This window comes from Harmonia axyridis, chromosome X, assembly GCF_914767665.1.
Source record: "Harmonia axyridis chromosome X, icHarAxyr1.1, whole genome shotgun sequence".
NCBI classification, from domain to species: domain Eukaryota; kingdom Metazoa; phylum Arthropoda; class Insecta; order Coleoptera; family Coccinellidae; genus Harmonia; species Harmonia axyridis.
Genome location: NC_059508.1, coordinates 23,976,203 through 23,998,484, shown reverse-complemented (window position 1 = coordinate 23,998,484; position 22,282 = coordinate 23,976,203).

Sequence of the window (22,282 nt, the reverse complement as noted above, 5' to 3'; positions counted from 1 at the left end):
GGCACACCCAGTATATTAGTGCATTATCAGAATGCTTGGTTGATGATAATTTCAGCAATATGGCAATACTTGAGTATAAGCTGAACAGTTCATAAGTTGAAGAGATTCCTATAGATATCTAATGAAAAGTTTTTCGGAAAAATCTTTATTTTTTTATTCATTGTAACGAAGTGAAATTCGTTACTAGAATCACCCGGTATAATTTAGCCCAGGTTGAGAATTCAATAATTATTTTACTAGAATCACCTAGTATAATTTACCCCAGGTTTAGAATTCAATAATTATTTTATCAGAATCACCCAGTATAATTTGCCCCAGGTTTAGAATTCCATCATTATTCTACCAATCATATGAGTAGGTGAAAATAAAATTTTAATTGAGAGCAGTGAAGGTATTTTTCGTCCAATTCAGAAATTTTCATTTGGAATAATTTCTGATTTATTTATTTCATGAAAATATAACGATGCAATTTAAAATATCAGCCTATGTATAAAAACTTCCGTGCGACACCGCTACAGACGTTATCTCTTCAATATGTTCTTTTTTACATGTTGTCGTTCGTTTTTCATATTCACACCGCCGATTTTGAGACTCGAAATTTTCCCCTTCCAACCGAGATTACAAGTGAAGTATTTCGGAAAAGGAGGATTATTCTTGTCGGTGTCTTCGAAGTAGAAAGATATTTTTCCAATTCTTCTTGCCGGTGTCTTCGAAGTATTAAGATATTTTCCGATTTACTCCTGTCGGCGTCTTCGAGCTATATATTTTCATAGTTATTGAGCGGATTTTCTTGAGTAACAATTTAGAGTTTAATTTTTAGTTTGCAATTTTTCTTTTGAACGTTGGACGTTTTAGTGCCGTATTTTATATTCGTGAATTTGACACTTAGCCCGTACACGAAAAGAATTTGAGTTCGTGTAGTGAAGTGGGAAATTCTTAGGATTGGTAAGAACCGTTTTATTCCTGTCTGTATTATCGGTGACTTTCCTGTGTTCCATCGATACTTTCCGAGTGTGATTTATTTGTAATTTATTTTATTTCTTAGATCTTTCTTTCTCAAGTGGAGTTTGTCTGTTCGGTTCCTTATTGCGAGCAACTCTTATTTGGAACTACCAGGCAAAACTCCTTATCTTGGGGAGAGGGGTCGTTTATTTCCGATCTCCGGATCACTGCGGTCTTTAAGGTTAATTATCCTGTCCGGTCCGACTCGAGTCGTTAATTGGTGGATGCGCCGAAGTATACCGTAAGTGAAATTTATTTCTTGGATCTTTCTTTCTCAAGTGGAGTTTGTCTGTTCGGTTCCTTATTGCGAGCAACTCTTATTTGGAACTACCAGGCAAAACTCCTTATCTTGAGGAGAGGGGTCGCTAATTTCCGATCTCCGGATCACCGCGGTGTTTTGGGCTAATTACCCTGTCCGATCTGACTCGAGTCGTGAATTGGTGGATGCGCCAAAGTATACCCTGAACGAAATTCATTTCTCAGATCTTTCTTTCTCAAGTGGAGTTTGTCTGTCCGGTTCCTTATTGCGAGCAACTCTTATTTGGAACTACCAGGCAGAACTCCTTATCTTGAGGAGAGGGGTCGCTAATTTCCGATCTCCGGATCACCGCGGTGTTTTGGGCTAATTACCCTGTCCGATCTGACTCGAGTCGTGAATTGGTGGATGCGCCAAAGTATACCCTGAACGAAATTCATTTCTCAGATCTTTCTTTCTCAAGTGGAGTTTGTCTGTCCGGTTCCTTATTGCGAGCAACTCTTATTTGGAACTACCAGGCAGAACTCCTTTTCTTGAGGAGAGGGGTCGCTAATTTCCGATCTCCGGATCACGGCAGTGTTTTGGGCTAATTACCCTGTCCGGTCTGACTCGAGTCTAGAATTGGTGGATGCGCCAAAGTATACCCTGAACGAAATTCATTTCTTAGATCTTTCTTTCTCAAGTGGAGTTTGTCTGTCCGGTTCCTTATTGCGAGCAACTCTTATTTGGAACTACCAGGCAGAACTCCTTATCTTGAGGAGAGGGGTCGCTAATTTCCGATCTCCGGATCACAGCAGTGTTTTGGGCTAATTACCCTGTCCGGTCTGACTCGAGTCGTGAATTGGTGGATGCGCGACAGTATACCCTGAACGAAATTTATTTCTTAGATCTTTCTTTCTCAAGTGGAGTTTGTCTGTCCGGTTCCTTATTGCGAGCAACTCTTATTTGGAACTACCAGGCATAACTCCTTATCTTGGGGAGAGGGGTCGCTTAATTCCGATCTCCGGATCACAGCAGCCTTTTCGGCGAATTACCCTGTCCGGTCTGACTCGAGTCTGGAATTGGTGGATGCGCCAGAGTATACCCCGAACGAAATTTATTTCTTAGATTTATTTTGGTGGATGCGCCGACAAATACCCTGATTGAAATCTGTTTCTAAGACCCAACTTTCTCAGGTGGAATCTGTGTGTCGGGTCCCTTATTGCGAGCAACTCTTATTTGGGACCACCAGACAGAATTCCTTATCTTGTGGAGCGGGGTCGCTTATTTCCGATTCACGGATCACCGTGGTCATTTCGGTGAGTCACCCTGCCCAGTCTGACTTAATATCAATTTTTGGTGGATGCGCCGATGCAAGACCTGATTCGAAGATATTGTTCAGGCTTGCTGTTTCTAATAAAGAGGTATCGAACCGGACCGTACGGAACACAGGATAGGTAGTCACATCTGACTTATTAGACTGCATTTCACACGCCAATCTGCATGCTTTCCACGCTTGTCCGCACTTAACCGTTTTTATCATCGCTCAATTTGCTTGCTCACTGCTTACTCATTTCTGCTGCTTGATATACGCCACCTGCTCACATCGCTTAGTTCTCGTTCCGTACCGTGTTGCATTGTAAATATTTGCTTTTGGTGTTTAGTAGCCTTTTGCATTATTGTATATTTAGGATAGTATTGTATATAATTTGGTGTTGTACATAAGGGAACGGATATTGTTAAATATAGTGTGTTTCGTCAGGGTGTCTTTTATTTATATCATAGACATTTACTGCTATTTAGCGAAATAAATCACCACTGGTCAATCGCTCTTACCTTAGATTGAATCGAACCCTTCTCCAACTGTTTAAAAGCTACCCAGGGTCGATAATAGGAGCGACGTAAGGAATTGCGACCTTATAAAACCTATCGCAATTGGCGCCCGAGGTAAAATAGGAGAGAAATAGTAAACAATCATCAATCCGAAGAAAGTCGCCGTCACAAATTGGCGCCCGAGCAGGGACCTGGTTTTTTTTTGCTATAGGACTGACAGAAGAGCCCTTCAGAGTATTTTTTGTGTAGAATATTTTTCAGAGGATAATGGAGGTGAACAGATTGAGAGCGGAAGAGTTGAGATGGGAGCTGGAGGCTCGTGGCCGTAGAGCCGGCAGAACCGTACAAGAAAACCGGAAGGAACTGAGGAAGGTGTTGGCACAGGATGTACAGTTCTGTCCCATGGAAAGAGACACCGAGGAAGAACTGAACGATGCCAGTCAAATCCTGAGAAGCTTGGTGGAACATGTTCAAGCTTTTGACGAGGAGAACACCGCGAATGAGGAGCCACGTATCAGGAGTAGACTCATACACCTACAGAACCGTCTCAGCCTGGTGAGACCGACTACGATGGAGGAACAGGCCAAGGCCGACGAACTGTCTGAGTTATGGAAACAAACAGACGAGATGCTGGTGGATGCCGTGGTCTTGGCCAAAGCAAAAGTTGCCCGGAATGGGTTGAGGGATGTTTCGGAAAACCCTGAGCTGGGTGAAGCATCTCAACCGGAAAGAGAAGTTAGTCTTATTTCCTTCGAGGATCCTCCAATGGAAGACCAACAAACCACCGGCGCTGATAACGGAGGCACCTTCAGGGGAGACCAAACGCATATTTTGCAGCAGGAAAATAGCGAGGGAGGTTTCTCATTGAATTTCTTCCGGCGGTTACACAACAGGGCTTGTGAAGCTGTCCGTCGACGATTAAACTTCACTAGTCCCTGGAGAACAGATGAAACTTCTGGACCGCTCATGCGAGGGAATAGGCCGGTGGTGGCTGAGTCGACTCGGAGAATTTCGTTCCCATTTTTGGTACCCGAGGATACGAGAGATACCAAGAAGGATGTAGCCCACACGACGGCCACGGAAGGTCAAGCTGATCTAGGCAGATCAGATAGTTTGGAGCGAGGCAGAACAGGACAGGACAACAGGACTGGAATGGATAGATCATTTAATCAGCCAGCCGTACCTGTTTATAAGTGGAGTATACAATTCGATGGATCAACCAGCGTTAACGCATTCCTACAGGAGGTCGAACATCTAGCCGAAACTCGCAAGGTTACTCGACAGTACCTCTTCGAATCTATCTTCGAGTTACTACGGAAGGATGCCAGGGATTGGTATATTCCCAGGAGGGGTACATTCAGAAGTTGGGAAGACTTCAAGGAGCAACTGCGTGAGGCTTTCCTCCCCCTCGACTACGAGGAAACGCTTCTAGAAGAAATAAGGAAACGAACTCAGGGGGAGGACGAAAAGCTGTTCATGTTCGTCACAAGGATGCAGAACCTGTTCCTGAAATTGACCACAAAGCGACCCCCTGAAGAAGATCAGGTAAATATGATCAGGAAGCGTCTGTTGCCGACCCTGCAGAAGGCACTGGCTTTTCAAGAGATCAACAATTATGGCCAACTGTTGTCCAAAGGAAAGGTGTTTGAGTTGGTCCAGTGGCATGCGGACCAATATACTCCACCTCCAGCCCACAAAGGTCTAATCGATGATCCACACCTGGTATATGAAAGACCCCGCCGAAAACTTCCACAGACCTTGACCGTCGAGTCTCCACCGTCAAAGAGGTCGGAAGAAATGAAGCCACCGGAAAATGTACCGAAGTCGACGCCTACGGCCCAGATGGAAACACCAAACAGGGAGTCTACATCAGTTAGAGTCAAACCTGGAGACCCACCACCCCGTGATGAGAAGGTCGTTCGGTTCGAAGACACCAGGCTCCGAGAACTCCAATGCTGGCGTTGTGGTAAGGTCGGACACTTGAGAAGGGAGTGTCAATCAACGTCTAGGCTGTTTTGTTCCCGATGTGGGAAGCAAGGCGTGATGTCCAGGGATTGCCGATGTTCGGAAAACTAGAGCGGAGCTGCCTCGCGGGGAAGAGACAGTTCCGTTCCATGGCATCCCCAATCAAGCAGTCAGCGTCCACGCAGGATAACCGGCCAATAGTCGCTGTCCATATCGGAAGACAGTCCGTGGCCGCCCTGCTAGACACTGGTGCGTCTAAGTCCTTTTTGAGCAAAAAGGCAGCAGAGGCATGCAGGAGGATGGGAGTTTTTCCATCGGAGATCGCAGATATGGTGGCCACAGTGGCCGACGGAAGTTCAATCACCGTGGAACAGATGTACGAGCCCATAATACGGTTTGGGGAGGAGGAGATCAAATCTCGACTCCATTTGGTGCCCCATCTACCGATGGATCTGGTTCTAGGAATGGACCTGCTGGCTTCGCACGATTTCAAGATTGATTTCCGTACCTCGCAGTGCTTCCTTAAGGGCAAGTTGCTGAAGAGAGCCGTTTCGCCGATCTCCACGCCGTACAACTCGTCGATCAGTTCCTCGCACCGACAGGAGACACGAGTCGTTCAGAAGTTCCCGGAGAAGGAACTCGGAGGTTCCGAAGGAACAAGGATGGCCCAACCGAAGATCAAACCGAAGAAGCCTAGATACCGTCCGAGTAAGCCCAAGATGCGGAAAATCTCGGAACAGGTCTGTGTGGCCAAGAACACGACCCGATGTCCGTGGTACACCAAGAAATACCAGGAGGTCTTGAAGAATCCTGCGGAATTTCCAGATTACCGGATACAGGAGGGAAGGTTATATAGATATTTTTGGAGCGCTGACGACTTCACGGAAACAGAGATGGGAACGCCGTGGAAACTGTGCATTCCGACCGAGGATCGGCAGTCGATACTGCGGGAGAACCATGATGAGCCGGTGGCTGGTCACTTGGGAGTCGCAAAGACCATATCTCGAGTGGCCCAAAGCTACTATTGGCCTGGGATGTTCCGTGAAGCAGCCCAATACGTTCGAAGGTGCAAGCAATGCCAGAGGTACAAGGTTTGCCAACAGAAACCCCCAGGGAAAATGCAACCGTACCACATCACCGAACCATGGCATACTGTCTGCACGGATCTAATAGGCCCATTACCTCGCTCCAAAAGGGGTAATAACTTCCTCGTGATGTTCCAGGACCGTTTCTCGAAGTGGATCGAATGCAAACCACTCCGGGCAGCCACGGGTAAAGGTGTGTTCCAGGCGTTTTACGATCTAGTGTTGCTGAAATTTGGATGTCCAAAGACCGTAATTAGCGACAATGGTTCTCAATACGACGGACGTCTATTTAGGGAAAAACTGAAGAGTTTGGGTATCCAACATAGGTTTGCTCCGGTCTATTCGCCGCAGTGCAATCCCGTAGAAAGAGCTAACCGGACCACCAAAACCATGATAGCACAATTCTGCGAGCAGGATCACCGTTCCTGGGATGAGCGAGTTGGAGAACTGGCTTTCGCGTTGAACTCTGCCAAACATGAGTCCACTGGATTCACACCGTCGTTCCTGAATTTCGGTCGGGAGGTTCACTCCCCAGAAACGAACCGTCGGACATCAGGAACCAAAGGTGATCCAGAGAAATCAACGGAAGAACCACAGGTCCAAGGGGTAGGCCAATACGCAAATCGCATCAAGCGACTCCAAGAGACCCGGGAGTTTGTTAGACTCCAGCTGACTCGTGCATTCAACCAACAGAGTCGGTATTATAATCTCCGGAAGGGAGCGTGGTCGTGCCGGGTAGGTGACAAAGTTTTACGCCGGGAACATCCGTTGTCTTCGGCGGCAGGAGGCTTTGCATCTAAATTAGCGCCCAAATATTCTGGTCCATATACCGTTACCAAGGTCATATCTCCAGTGGTTTACGACTTGAAAAGCGGGTCGGGTAAATGCCTCCGTCATATCCACGTGAAAGATTTGAAACCGTTCCACGAGGATAAGCTAGGTGGAGAGCATGCCAATAAGGTGTAACCGTGTTAGCCGCTCGTTTTCTGAGAAGCCCCGATCTTTGGCGGTCACATCATCCGCCTCTTCTGTAGATGTGACCACAATGCGAATTTGGACTCCCAGAGTGTGAGGCCGTCCATCAAGATGTCCTTATGTTGGAGTCCGAAGTGGGTAGTCGTTGGTCGTGGGGGGATCCATACGAATGGTCGCTAATCCTTTTATGTTTCAGAATAGACATGTCTGGAAAGTAGTAGGACCTATTCAGTGTCAGGTTGGTGGATCCCATGTTAGCGCGCCTAGACGAGCTGGTGGTAGAAGCATTCGACTACTGGCCAAGACTGCGAGAGAGTAATGTCCAGGGAATACTTGTGCCCGAAAGAGTTCCCCCAAGATACTCGAGTCCAAACGAGGCGACAAGAGGAGCCATCGCGAGCTGAAGAAAACTGCAATCAGCAAGCGATATCAGACCAGCCCAACCCCGAGTCCATTGGAGTCCAATGCGAGCTGCTGCGAACCACGACGAACCTCCATCGCTGGTCATTGAAGATTCATCCAGGGGTTATATTGGCCGTCTGCCAATAGATTTCTGAATAACGAGGTAGCAGGTGGTCATGAAAAAAAAACTGTAGTTTTTTTTTGGGGAAGTAAGGGGGGTGTGTAACGAAGTGAAATTCGTTACTAGAATCACCCGGTATAATTTAGCCCAGGTTGAGAATTCAATAATTATTTTACTAGAATCACCTAGTATAATTTACCCCAGGTTTAGAATTCAATAATTATTTTATCAGAATCACCCAGTATAATTTGCCCCAGGTTTAGAATTCCATCATTATTCTACCAATCATATGAGTAGGTGAAAATAAAATTTTAATTGAGAGCAGTGAAGGTATTTTTCGTCCAATTCAGAAATTTTCATTTGGAATAATTTCTGATTTATTTATTTCATGAAAATATAACGATGCAATTTAAAATATCAGCCTATGTATAAAAACTTCCGTGCGACACCGCTACAGACGTTATCTCTTCAATATGTTCTTTTTTACATGTTGTCGTTCGTTTTTCATATTCACACCGCCGATTTTGAGACTCGAAATTTTCCCCTTCCAACCGAGATTACAAGTGAAGTATTTCGGAAAAGGAGGATTATTCTTGTCGGTGTCTTCGAAGTAGAAAGATATTTTTCCAATTCTTCTTGCCGGTGTCTTCGAAGTATTAAGATATTTTCCGATTTACTCCTGTCGGCGTCTTCGAGCTATATATTTTCATAGTTATTGAGCGGATTTTCTTGAGTAACAATTTAGAGTTTAATTTTTAGTTTGCAATTTTTCTTTTGAACGTTGGACGTTTTAGTGCCGTATTTTATATTCGTGAATTTGACACTTAGCCCGTACACGAAAAGAATTTGAGTTCGTGTAGTGAAGTGGGAAATTCTTAGGATTGGTAAGAACCGTTTTATTCCTGTCTGTATTATCGGTGACTTTCCTGTGTTCCATCGATACTTTCCGAGTGTGATTTATTTGTAATTTATTTTATTTCTTAGATCTTTCTTTCTCAAGTGGAGTTTGTCTGTTCGGTTCCTTATTGCGAGCAACTCTTATTTGGAACTACCAGGCAAAACTCCTTATCTTGGGGAGAGGGGTCGTTTATTTCCGATCTCCGGATCACTGCGGTCTTTAAGGTTAATTATCCTGTCCGGTCCGACTCGAGTCGTTAATTGGTGGATGCGCCGAGGTATACCGTAAGTGAAATTTATTTCTTGGATCTTTCTTTCTCAAGTGGAGTTTGTCTGTTCGGTTCCTTATTGCGAGCAACTCTTATTTGGAACTACCAGGCAAAACTCCTTATCTTGAGGAGAGGGGTCGCTAATTTCCGATCTCCGGATCACCGCGGTGTTTTGGGCTAATTACCCTGTCCGATCTGACTCGAGTCGTGAATTGGTGGATGCGCCAAAGTATACCCTGAACGAAATTCATTTCTCAGATCTTTCTTTCTCAAGTGGAGTTTGTCTGTCCGGTTCCTTATTGCGAGCAACTCTTATTTGGAACTACCAGGCAGAACTCCTTATCTTGAGGAGAGGGGTCGCTAATTTCCGATCTCCGGATCACCGCGGTGTTTTGGGCTAATTACCCTGTCCGATCTGACTCGAGTCGTGAATTGGTGGATGCGCCAAAGTATACCCTGAACGAAATTCATTTCTCAGATCTTTCTTTCTCAAGTGGAGTTTGTCTGTCCGGTTCCTTATTGCGAGCAACTCTTATTTGGAACTACCAGGCAGAACTCCTTTTCTTGAGGAGAGGGGTCGCTAATTTCCGATCTCCGGATCACGGCAGTGTTTTGGGCTAATTACCCTGTCCGGTCTGACTCGAGTCTAGAATTGGTGGATGCGCCAAAGTATACCCTGAACGAAATTCATTTCTTAGATCTTTCTTTCTCAAGTGGAGTTTGTCTGTCCGGTTCCTTATTGCGAGCAACTCTTATTTGGAACTACCAGGCAGAACTCCTTATCTTGAGGAGAGGGGTCGCTAATTTCCGATCTCCGGATCACAGCAGTGTTTTGGGCTAATTACCCTGTCCGGTCTGACTCGAGTCGTGAATTGGTGGATGCGCGACAGTATACCCTGAACGAAATTTATTTCTTAGATCTTTCTTTCTCAAGTGGAGTTTGTCTGTCCGGTTCCTTATTGCGAGCAACTCTTATTTGGAACTACCAGGCATAACTCCTTATCTTGGGGAGAGGGGTCGCTTAATTCCGATCTCCGGATCACAGCAGCCTTTTCGGCGAATTACCCTGTCCGGTCTGACTCGAGTCTGGAATTGGTGGATGCGCCAGAGTATACCCCGAACGAAATTTATTTCTTAGATTTATTTTGGTGGATGCGCCGACAAATACCCTGATTGAAATCTGTTTCTAAGACCCAACTTTCTCAGGTGGAATCTGTGTGTCGGGTCCCTTATTGCGAGCAACTCTTATTTGGGACCACCAGACAGAATTCCTTATCTTGTGGAGCGGGGTCGCTTATTTCCGATTCACGGATCACCGTGGTCATTTCGGTGAGTCACCCTGCCCAGTCTGACTTAATATCAATTTTTGGTGGATGCGCCGATGCAAGACCTGATTCGAAGATATTGTTCAGGCTTGCTGTTTCTAATAAAGAGGTATCGAACCGGACCGTACGGAACACAGGATAGGTAGTCACATCTGACTTATTAGACTGCATTTCACACGCCAATCTGCATGCTTTCCACGCTTGTCCGCACTTAACCGTTTTTATCATCGCTCAATTTGCTTGCTCACTGCTTACTCATTTCTGCTGCTTGATATACGCCACCTGCTCACCTCGCTTAGTTCTCGTTCCGTACCGTGTTGCATTGTAAATATTTGCTTTTGGTGTTTAGTAGCCTTTTGCATTATTGTATATTTAGGATAGTATTGTATATAATTTGGTGTTGTACATAAGGGAACGGATATTGTTAAATATAGTGTGTTTCGTCAGGGTGTCTTTTATTTATATCATAGACATTTACTGCTATTTAGCGAAATAAATCACCACTGGTCAATCGCTCTTACCTTAGATTGAATCGAACCCTTCTCCAACTGTTTAAAAGCTACCCAGGGTCGATAATAGGAGCGACGTAAGGAATTGCGACCTTATAAAACCTATCGCAATTGGCGCCCGAGGTAAAATAGGAGAGAAATAGTAAACAATCATCAATCCGAAGAAAGTCGCCGTCACATCATTCAGTCAAATTTACGTAGATATAAAAAGAGAGGGGTCTCAAGCAAACTCTATACTTGAAGAGTTTTCGAGGAAAAACTTCAACTAAGGAAAACTGCAATTTCTCATTGAATGGAGTAGTCTATGACTTCCAGAAAACATGAAAAGAAACTAAAAAGTCGAAATTTCTTGAATTGTAATAAATTTTTCGTTAAGAAAGTTGAAAATTCATAAACCAATAAAAAAAAACAACTACATAAAATATAACTGATATTTGGAAATATTCGAATAAATGAAAATATCCCTAAGCTAGTATTAAAAAAATTACCTCCATATTCAAGCAATTAACTATTTAAACATGAAACTTTCCACTAGAAATATCACTTCAACAACTGTTTATAAAGTAACTCTTTGAAGAATGTTCGCTAAACTGAGGTTACTTACAATTTGTCAACCCGGCATGGTTGACGAACATAGAATATTTTTCTTCTTCTTAACTATGTACAGATCGAGCCATATACCTAATATTAGGGGCAAGTTGCACCATTTGCCTGAACATTGATTAAAATTTAAACATTGATTAATTTCTGATTTCTTTCGAGAAATCATAGAGTAATCAACGTTTAAATTTTTAATTAATGTTTAGGCAAATGGTGCAACTGGCCCTTTGTCTATTGGGTAAAATATAGAAGTGCGCGTGCGCCGCATATTTTTTTGTTCATTAAGACAATTTTACGTAGATATAAAAAGAGAGGGGTCTCAAGCAAACTCTATACTTGAAGAGTTTTCGAGGAAAAACTTCAACTAAGAAAAACTGCAATTTCTCATTGAATGGAGTAGTCTATGACTTCCAGAAAACATGAAAAGAAACTAAAAAGTCGAAATTTCTTGAATTGTAATAAATTTTTCGTTAAGAAAGTTGAAAATTCATAAACCAATAAAAAAAAACAACTACATAAAATATAACTGATATTTGGAAATATTCGAATAAATGAAAATATCCCTAAGCTAGTATTAAAAAAATTACCTCCATATTCAAGCAATTAACTATTTAAACATGAAACTTTCCACTAGAAATATCACTTCAACAACTGTTTATAAAGTAACTCTTGAAAGAATGTTCGCTAAACTGAGGTTACTTACAATTTGTCAACCCGGCATGGTTGACGAACATAGAATATTTTTCTTCTTCTTAACTATGTACAGGTCGAGCCATATACCTAATATTAGGGGCCAGTTGCACCATTTGCCTAAACATTGATTAATTTCTGATTTCTCTTGAGAAATCATAGAGTAATCAACGTTTAAATTTTTAATTAATGTTTAGGCAAATGGTGCAACTGGCCCTTAGTCTATTAGGTAGAATATAGAAGTGCGCGTGCGCCTCATATTAAATTTCAATAATAATATATATGATAATAATAATAATTTTCAAACAGATAGTTTCTAAACTGTGCTCGAAATAAAAAATTCCAATCCCACAAAATTATCTGTATTTCGTTTCTTCATTTCCAGCTTAATTTTATTGTAATCTATGGTCCACAGTTCGCATTGAAAAAGTGTCCAGCGGACAGGATAAATAGATGGCGCTAGTGTAGCTAGGGGTATATTTGTATTTTGTGGTTTCTGTAATCTGCATTCCGTGGTTTCATTTTAAGCGTGGTTATATTCATAGATAAATACAAATGTACCCCTTATATATGGTTATAATTGATTCTGATAGATGTGGCAAGCTGAAAAATAAATATTAAATTCTGTTGATAATTATAACATAGGTAATGAGAAAACCATTGTCTGTTGATATTTCGACATTTCGATCTTTAGTGGAATATAACAATTATGTTAAATTATTATATTTACTTTAATATTATTTTTGTGTCTCCCGACCAAAGTACAAATTTCCGAAATTATTTTTTGTTTCCGATAATAGGGACATTCGATCTGCCAACCCAAGAAAGCGAACATACTTTTGTTGGATAGCACATATGCCTACTCATGCGTTTCGTCCCTGGCACACACACCGGACTCATCAGTGTGACTTTGGTATAATTGTGTGTGCCGTGTCACAGACGCTTGGGGAATTTATTATTATCGGGAGCCGCCGAGACTCGAACCCGGCACCTTGTCGCATCTCGGTGAGTGAGTCTACCTCTTAACGTCTAGGCTACCGAATGCTGTGTTTATTGTTGCTATGTGGAGCTTTATGAGAAACCGCCTCACTTTCATCCTTTTTGAAGTTTTCTATGAAATTTACCTTAGAACATAGAATATACTCTAAGAAATTAGCCTTCTAGCTATTCAGTGAATAGTTTTCTATTCAGTGAGTAGTTGATATTTATGAATATTTGTTACTATTCACTGATGATGATTAGATAGTTGAGTAATTAATTATTTGTGAAGTTAAGAATGAAAGTTTGAATGATCACTTTTCAGGAATAATTGAAGAAAGATATTGAAATTGGAGATCACATATGTTGAAATTGATAGATACAATTGAATTGTAATTATTCATTTCATAGTAGAAACTGGTATTCGTCCAAAGAAACATGAATAGAATTGGGATTTTATAAATAAAAAAATATAAAAATTGAATATAAGATTCTAACATATGAATTTAGCAATAAAGAGTTCTAATAATAACAATATAAGTTTCTACATTCGAAATTTAATGCCGTCTTTTTAATCGATTGCAGAGTTTATTCATTTGAAACCTTGCTTTCATATTTCATATGCATATTCATTTCTAGACATTACTCTATTTCATTGGTCAATTATTGTTTGATTCTGAATTGCGAAACGACGAATTTTTCTATTCTTTTAAATCTGAGGTCTAAAAATGTAAAAGAATTGAATGGACTTAACCAATCCTTATTCAGAAGCAAATTCTAGAGGTTTTAGGCATGTACATTAGTAAATGGTGGAACATCCAAAATGTTACCAAATCGAGGCCTATGCCATTGAATAGTTGGTATCCCAGACAATCGAAATTACTAGCGTACACCAGATGTAAATTATAAGCACAGACCTTCAACTGTAGTAAGAGAGAAATTCAATATATTCTGAGTTCTCATGTCTAATATCCAGGATAATAAAATTTAAAGAAATCCAATCTGACCTTGGACAGAACTTTTTTTTGAGTAATTATTCAACTGAGTTTTGATTTTCAAGTGAATTAGAGGACCAATAGAAAAAAAAAATTTCATAATAATCAGAGACGAGAATTCTCCAAAAAAATTGTTCTGACCCAGGAAAAGGAATAATAGGTTATAAAACGGAAATTAATGAGTGTTTTGTTTTGGGTCATTATAGATATAGGTTAATTCAGAGTTCATGACTGGTATATTTGTGATTTTTGTGAAACAAAAAAAAATTACATGATTCGAGTGCATGAGGTACGATCTTCCAAAATATCCTCATTTATCTAGGTTACAGAAGTAGGAGAACGTAGCGCCGCTGAACACAGGGGAAAATTATAAAGTTTGGTCAAGTTTTTTTTTATTACATTGAGCGAAAATCACCTGATTTCAAGAGCAAAGAAAAAGGAATAAAGAGTCCAAAGTCCTGAAATAGCTAATACTGTTAATGGTTTATTGGAATTTTCACGAAGACGACCTTCTTCTCCTTTCTGAGATCGTAGTTCTTGCAAAAATTCAATTCAAGTTTTAGGAAAAGAAATTTCTTCAAAAAAACAAACAAAATTTTACATTTATATAAAGTTCGTTTATTAAAATATAATATTCATTTTTTATATACATATACATATACATATATATAACATTGTAAAGTCAATTTATCATATTCTCCCGAAATACAAGACATGGCATTTCTCATGAAACAACAGAAAAATATTACAATGTTCAGCATCCTTAAATCTAATCTGTACAAATTAACAACTATATCAATGAATCTTTACACTTCACACCGTATCACTCCTTCGATAAAATAATAAATAAGGAACTCTATCTCCTTGACGTTTAAGAACATCTTCTTCCGTAACTCTGTTTATTTTAGAGTCATCAAACCTCAACTATGTATTATACCCCGAATGGAAAGTATCTGCTATTTAATGCCCATAGCTGGCCTCCTTTCCTACATGGTATACTACAGATATTAATTTATATTGTCTCTCCGCTGAAGTATTCGTCCTTCCAGATAATATTTTAGAATCAATCTGCAGATTGATGGGAAATTCTATAGTCTTCATTATTTTAGTGCAGCCATTCATTCTGTATTCGAAGCATTTCAAATGTAATACTAAAACTACAGGCAACTTCTCTATCATCACTTGCTGCCATGCTTCAACCGTTTCTTTCGTTTTCGATGATGTCAGACCCTCTAGTTTGTTCTTGGTTGTAAGGCCTTCTAATGCTTCAGCTATGTTATTTGCTTTCTTAATATTTAATGGCAATGTTAGGAATGGTTCAATATTTTCTGAAGTTTCGTCTCCGGTTTTATGGATTCTTGAACAGAGAAGTCCTCCGAATATATCACTAATCGGTGTCTTGTCCATTTGTATTTCTCTTGTTACATTCCCTTCGTTCCTAGGACCAATAACTTTCCAATCATCCACATCTATTTTCACTTCTTTTTTAGCTGCTTGAATATTTTCGTCATGGCTAATCAATTTCATTATTCCCATCATTTCATCATTGAGTCCATTCAACAGAAGGCCCAAGAATTCTTCGGCGTCTTCTTGTCGGCCTTCAACAAGGAAAGAATCGCTACGTGTTCCGTTTAGCATCGTATAAAACGATGAGGCCTCAAACGAATTGTCATTGTCTATATTGACGAAAGTTTGCTTCTTGTTCTTCTTTTTTGAACGTGACTTGCGTCTTACATTGGGCAGATTATCGAAGTTATTCATAAATTTACACCTGTATTAGTTGAATAATGAAAATACATATATAAAATTGTTATTCAATCAAAGTTGCAAATTATATTAATTTATACTTACATATTTTCACTCATTGTTATTGATTTCAGTGCATTATTGTGAGTGAAGTTCTCTGATAGCCGTTTGAGGAGATTACAAAGTGGTGGGCAAGCAAGTAAGGCTTGTAATATTGAGTTTATATAACAAAAATTACTTTTGTTTCGTAAACACCTGGGTTTAAAACTGGTTTGCGTTCCAGCAATTCAATAGTTCTTGAGAAATTCTGAAAATTTAAAAATATTACTAACCGTGATAAAAACTTGAATTTTCACTGATATCTGTAGGTGAAAACCAAAGCATTCCACTTTTCATCGAGTAAAATGGATTCAACTAAGTAAAATAATTATCTACTGTAGATGTAAGCAAATTGTTAGTTGAAAGTAAGATAAATATATAAAAAAAGATATGGTTTTGAACTCACCTCCTAAATGGTGGAACATCCAAAATGTTACCAAATCGAGGCCTATGCCATTGAATAGTTGGTATCCCAGACAATCGAAATTACTAGCGTACACCAGATGTAAATTATAAACACAGACCTTTAACTGTAGTAAGAGAGAAATTCAATATATTCTGAGTTCTCATGTCTAATATCCAGGATGATAAAATTCAGAGAAATCCAATTTGACCTTGGACAGAACTTTTTTTTGAGTAATTATTCAACTAAGTTTTGATTTTCGAGTGAATTAGAGGACCAATAGAAGAAAGAAATTTTATAGTAATCAGAGACGAGAATTCTCCAAAAAAATTGTTCTGACCCAGGAAAAAGAATAATAGGTTATAAAACGGAAATTAATGAGTGTTTTGTTTTGGGTCATTATAAATATAGGTTAATTCAGAGTTCATGACTGGTATATTTGTGATTTTTGTGAAACAAAAAAAAATTACATGATTCGAGTGCATGAGGTAAACAAATGAAATCAACAACAGAAGTCAGTCGTGCATTTGTGGTTACAGCAGCAATTGACCTTACCACGTGGGAGATTATAGCTACCTGCGAGACATCCGAGTCCAAGAAAATCGACAATATGGAATGGCCTACTTGGATAATTGTTGATTAAACAAAAAAAAGGAAATAAGAACAGTCCTTTATACCAAAGTGGTTTCCTTAGACACGTGTGTCAAGCTTTCATCCCTCAGCAATACGACAAAAAGTGTTAGAGTAAGAAACATTGAAGGAAATAACAAACGAATGAAATCAACAACAGAAGTCAACCGTCCAGTTTTGGATACAGCAGCAATTGACCTTAACACGAGGGAGGAAATCAAAAATGTGGAATGGCCTAATAAGAAACATTGGAGGAAATAACAAACAAATGAAATCAACAACAGAAGTCAGCCGTCCAGTTTTGGTTACAGCAGCAATTGAACTTAACAATTGAGAGATTGTAGCTACATGCGTGACATCCGAGACCAAGAAAAACAACAATGTGAAATGGCTTACTTGGATAATTGTTCATTAAACGAAAAGAAGAGAATAAGAACAGTCCCTTATATCAATGTGGTTTCCTTAGACACGTGTGTCAAGCTTTCGTCTCTGTGCAATACGATAAAAAGTGTTAGAATGAGGAAGATTGAAGGAAATAACAAACGAATGAAATCAACAACAGAGGTCAGTCGTGCATTTGTGGTTACAGCAGCAATTGACCTCACCAAATGAGAGATTACAGCTACCTACGTGACATCCGAGACCAAGAAAAACAACAATGTGAAATGGCTTACTTGGATAATTGTTCATCAAACAAAAAGAAGAGAATAAGTACAGTCCATTATATCAATGTGGTTTCCTTAGACACGTGTGTCAAGCTTTCGTCCCTGTGCAATACGATGAAAAGTGTTAGAATGAAAAACATTGAATTTAATAACAAACAAATGAAATCAACAAAAGAAGTCAGCCGTCCATTTATTGTTAAAGCAGCAATTGATCTTACCACGTGGGAGATTATAGCTACCTGCGTGACATCCGAGTCCAAGAAAATCAACAATGTGAAAAGGCTTATCTGGATAATTGTTCATCTAACAGAAAAAAGGGAATAAGAACAGTCCCTCATACCAGTGTGGATTCCTTAGACACGTGTGTCAAGCTTTCGTCCGTGTGCAATACGATGAAAAGTGTTAGAATGAGAAACATTGAAGGAAATTTCAAACAAATGAAATCAACAAAAGAAGTCAGCCGTCCATTTATTGTTAAAGCAGCAATTGATCTTACCACGTGGGAGATTATAGCTACCTGCGTGACATCCTAGTCCAAGAAAATCAACAATGTGGAATGGCTTACTTGGATAATTGTTCATCAAAAAGAAAAAAGGGAAGAAGAGCAGTCCCTCATACCAAAGTGGTTTCCTTAGACACGTGTGTCAAGCTTTCGTCACTGTGCAATACGATGAAAAGTGTTAGAATGAGAAACATTGAAGAAAATAACAAACGAATGAAATCAACAACAGAAGTCAGTCGTGCATTTGTGGTTACAGCAGCAATTGACCTTACCACGTGGGAGATTATAGCTACCTGCGTGACATCCGCGTCCAAGAAAATCAACAATGTGGAATGGCTTACTTGGATAATTGTTCATTCAACAAGAAGAAGGGAATAAGAACAGTCCCTCATACCAAAGTGGTTTCCTTAGACACGCGTGTCAAGCTTTCGTCCCTGTGCAATACGATGAAAAGTGTTAGAATGAGAAACATTGAAGGAAATAACAAACAAATCAAATCAACAACAGAAGTCAGTCGTGCATTTGTGATTACAGCAGCAATTGACCTTACCACGTGGGAGATTATAGCTACCTGCGTGACATCCGAGTCCAAGAAAATCAACAATGTGGAATGGCTTACTTGGATAATTGATCATTATACAGAAAGAATGAAGTAAGAACAGTCCCTTATACCAATGTGGTTTCCATAGACACGTGTGTCAAGCTTTCGTCCCTGTGCAATACGATGAAAAGTGTTAGAATGAGAAACATTGAAGAAAATAACAAACGAATGAAATCAACAACAGAAGTCAGTCGTGCATTTGTGGTTACAGCAGCAATTGACCTTACCACGTGGGAGATTATAGCTACCCGCGTGTCATCCGAGTCCAAGAAAATCAACAATGTGGAATGGCTTATTTGGATAATTGTTCATTAAACAAAAAGAAGGGAATAAGAACAGTCCCTTATACCAAAGTGGTTTCCTTAGACACCTGTGTCAAGCTTTCGTTCCTGTGCAATACGATGAAAAGTGTTAGAATGAGAAACATAGAAGGAAATAACAAACAAATGAAATCAACAACAGGAGTCAGTCGTGCATTCGTGGTTACAGCAGCAATTGACCTTACCACGTGGGAGATTATAGCTACCTGCGTGACATCCGAGTCCAAGAAAATCAACAATGTGGAATGGCTTACTTGGATAATTGTTCATTAAACAAAACGAAGCGAATAAGAACAGTCCCTTATACCAAAGTGGTTTCCTTAGACAAGCGTGTCAAGCTTTCGTCCCTGTGCAATACGATGAAAAGTGATAGAATGAGAAACATAGAAGGAAATAACAAACAAATGAAATCAACAACAGAAGTCAGTCGTGCATTTGTGGTTACAGCAGCAATTGACCTTACCACGTGGGAGATTATAGCTACCTGCGTGACATTCGAGTCCAAGAAAATCAACAATGTGGAATGGCTTATTTGGATAATTGTTCATTAAACAAAAAGAAGGGAATAAGAACAGTCCCTTATACCAAAGTGGTTTCCTTAGACACCTGTGTCAAGCTTTCGTTCCTGTGCAATACGATGAAAAGTGTTAGAATGAGAAACATAGAAGGAAATAACAAACAAATGAAATCAACAACAGGAGTCAGTCGTGCATTCGTGGTTACAGCAGCAATTGACCTTACCACGTGGGAGATTATAGCTACCTGCGTGACATCTGAGTCCAAGAAAATCAACAATGAGGAACGGCTTACTTGAATAATTGTTCATTAAACAAAAAGAAGGGAATATGAGCAGTCCCTTATACCAAAGTGGTTTCCTTAGACACGTGTGTCAAGCTTTCGTCCCTGTGCAATACGATGAAAAGTGTTAGAATGAGAAACATTGAAGGAAATAACAAACAAATGAAATCAACAACAGAAGTCAGCCGTCCAATTGTGTTTACATCAGCAATTGACCTTACCACGTGGGAGATTATAGCTACCCGCGTGTCATCCGAGTCCAAGAAAATCAACAATGTGGAATGGCTTATTTGGATAATTGTTCATTAAACAAAAAGAAGGGAATAAGAACAGTCCCTTATACCAAAGTGGTTTCCTTAGACACCTGTGTCAAGCTTTCGTTCCTGTGCAATACGATGAAAAGTGTTAGAATGAGAAACATAGAAGGAAATAACAAACAAATGAAATCAACAACAGGAGTCAGTCGTGCATTCGTGGTTACAGCAGCAATTGACCTTACCACGTGGGAGATTATAGCTACCTGCGTGACATCCGAGTCCAAGAAAATCAACAATGTGGAATGGCTTACTTGGATAATTGTTCATTAAACAAAACGAAGCGAATAAGAACAGTCCCTTATACCAAAGTGGTTTCCTTAGACAAGCGTGTCAAGCTTTCGTCCCTGTGCAATACGATGAAAAGTGATAGAATGAGAAACATAGAAGGAAATAACAAACAAATGAAATCAACAACAGAAGTCAGTCGTGCATTTGTGGTTACAGCAGCAATTGACCTTACCACGTGGGAGATTATAGCTACCTGCGTGACATTCGAGTCCAAGAAAATCAACAATGTGGAATGGCTTACTTGGATAATTGTTGATTGAAAAAAAGATGGGAATAAGAACAGTCCCTTATACCAAAGTGGTTTCCTTAGACACGTGTGTAAAGCTTTCGTCCCTGTGCAATACGATGAGAAGTGTTAGAATGAGAAACATTGAAGGAAATAACAAACAAATGAAATCAACATTAGAAGTCAGTCGTGCATTTGTGATTACAGCAGCAATTGACCTTACCACGTGGGAGATTATAGCTACCTGCGTGACATCCGAGTCCAAGATAATCAACAATGTGGAATGGCCTACTTGGATAATTGTTGATTAAACAAAAAAAAAGAGAATGAGAAAAGTCCCTTATACCAAAGTGGTTTCCTTAGACACGTGTGTCAAGCTTTCGTCCCTGTGCAATACGATGAAAAGTGTTAGAATGAGAAACATAGAAGGAAATAACAAACAAATGAAATCAACAACAGAAGTCAGTCGTGCATTTGTGGTTAGCAGCAATTGACCTTACCACGTGGGAGATTATAGCTACCTGCGTGACATCCGAGTCCAAGAAAATCAACAATGTGGAATGGCTTACTTGGATAATTGTTCATTTAACAAAAAAAAGGGAATAAGAACAGTCCCTCATACCAAAGTGGTTTCCTTAGACACGCGTGTCAAGCTTTCGTCCCTGTGCAATACGATGAAAAGTGTTAGAATGAGAAACATAGAAGGAAATAACAAACAAATCAAATCAACAACAGAAGTCAGTCGTGCATTTGTGATTACAGCAGCAATTGACCTTACCACGTGGGAGATTATAGCTACCTGCGTGACATCCGAGTCCAAGAAAATCAACAATGTGGAATGGCTTACTTGGATAATTGATCATTATACAGAAAGAATGAAGTAAGAACAGTCCCTTATACCAATGTGGTTTCCATAGACACGTGTGTCAAGCTTTCGTCCCTGTGCAATACGATGAAAAGTGTAAGAATGAGAAACATTGAAGAAAATAACAAACGAATGAAATCAACAACAGAAGTCAGTCGTGCATTTGTGGTTACAGCAGCAATTGACCTTACCACGTGGGAGATTATAGCTACCTGCGTGACATCTGAGTCCAAGAAAATCAACAATGTGGAACGGCTTACTTGAATAATTGTTCATTAAACAAAAAGAAGGGAATAAGAACAGTCCCTTATACCAAAGTGGTTTCCTTAGACACGTGTGTCAAGCTTTCGTCCCTGTGCAATACGATGAAAAGTGTTAGAATGAGAAACATTGAAGGAAATAACAAACAAATGAAATCAACAACAGAAGTCAGCCGTCCAATTGTGGTTACATCAGCAATTGACCTTACCACGTGGGAGATTATAGCTACCCGCGTGTCATCCGAGTCCAAGAAAATCAACAATGTGGAATGGCTTATTTGGATAATTGTTCATTAAACAAAAAGAAGGGAATAAGAACAGTCCCTTATACCAAAGTGGTTTCCTTAGACACCTGTGTCAAGCTTTCATTCCTGTGCAATACGATGAAAAGTGTTAGAATGAGAAACATAGAAGGAAATAACAAACAAATGAAATCAACATTAGAAGTCAGTCGTGCATTTGTGCTTACAGCAGCAATTGACCTTACCACGTGGGAGATTATAGCTACCTGCGTGACATCCGAGTCCAAGATAATCAACAATGTGGAATGGCCTACTTGGATAATTGTTGATTAAACAAAAAAAAGAGAATGAGAAAAGTCCCTTATACCAAAGTGGTTTCCTTAGACACGTGTGTCAAGCTTTCGTCCCTGTGCAATACGATGAAAAGTGTTAGAATGAG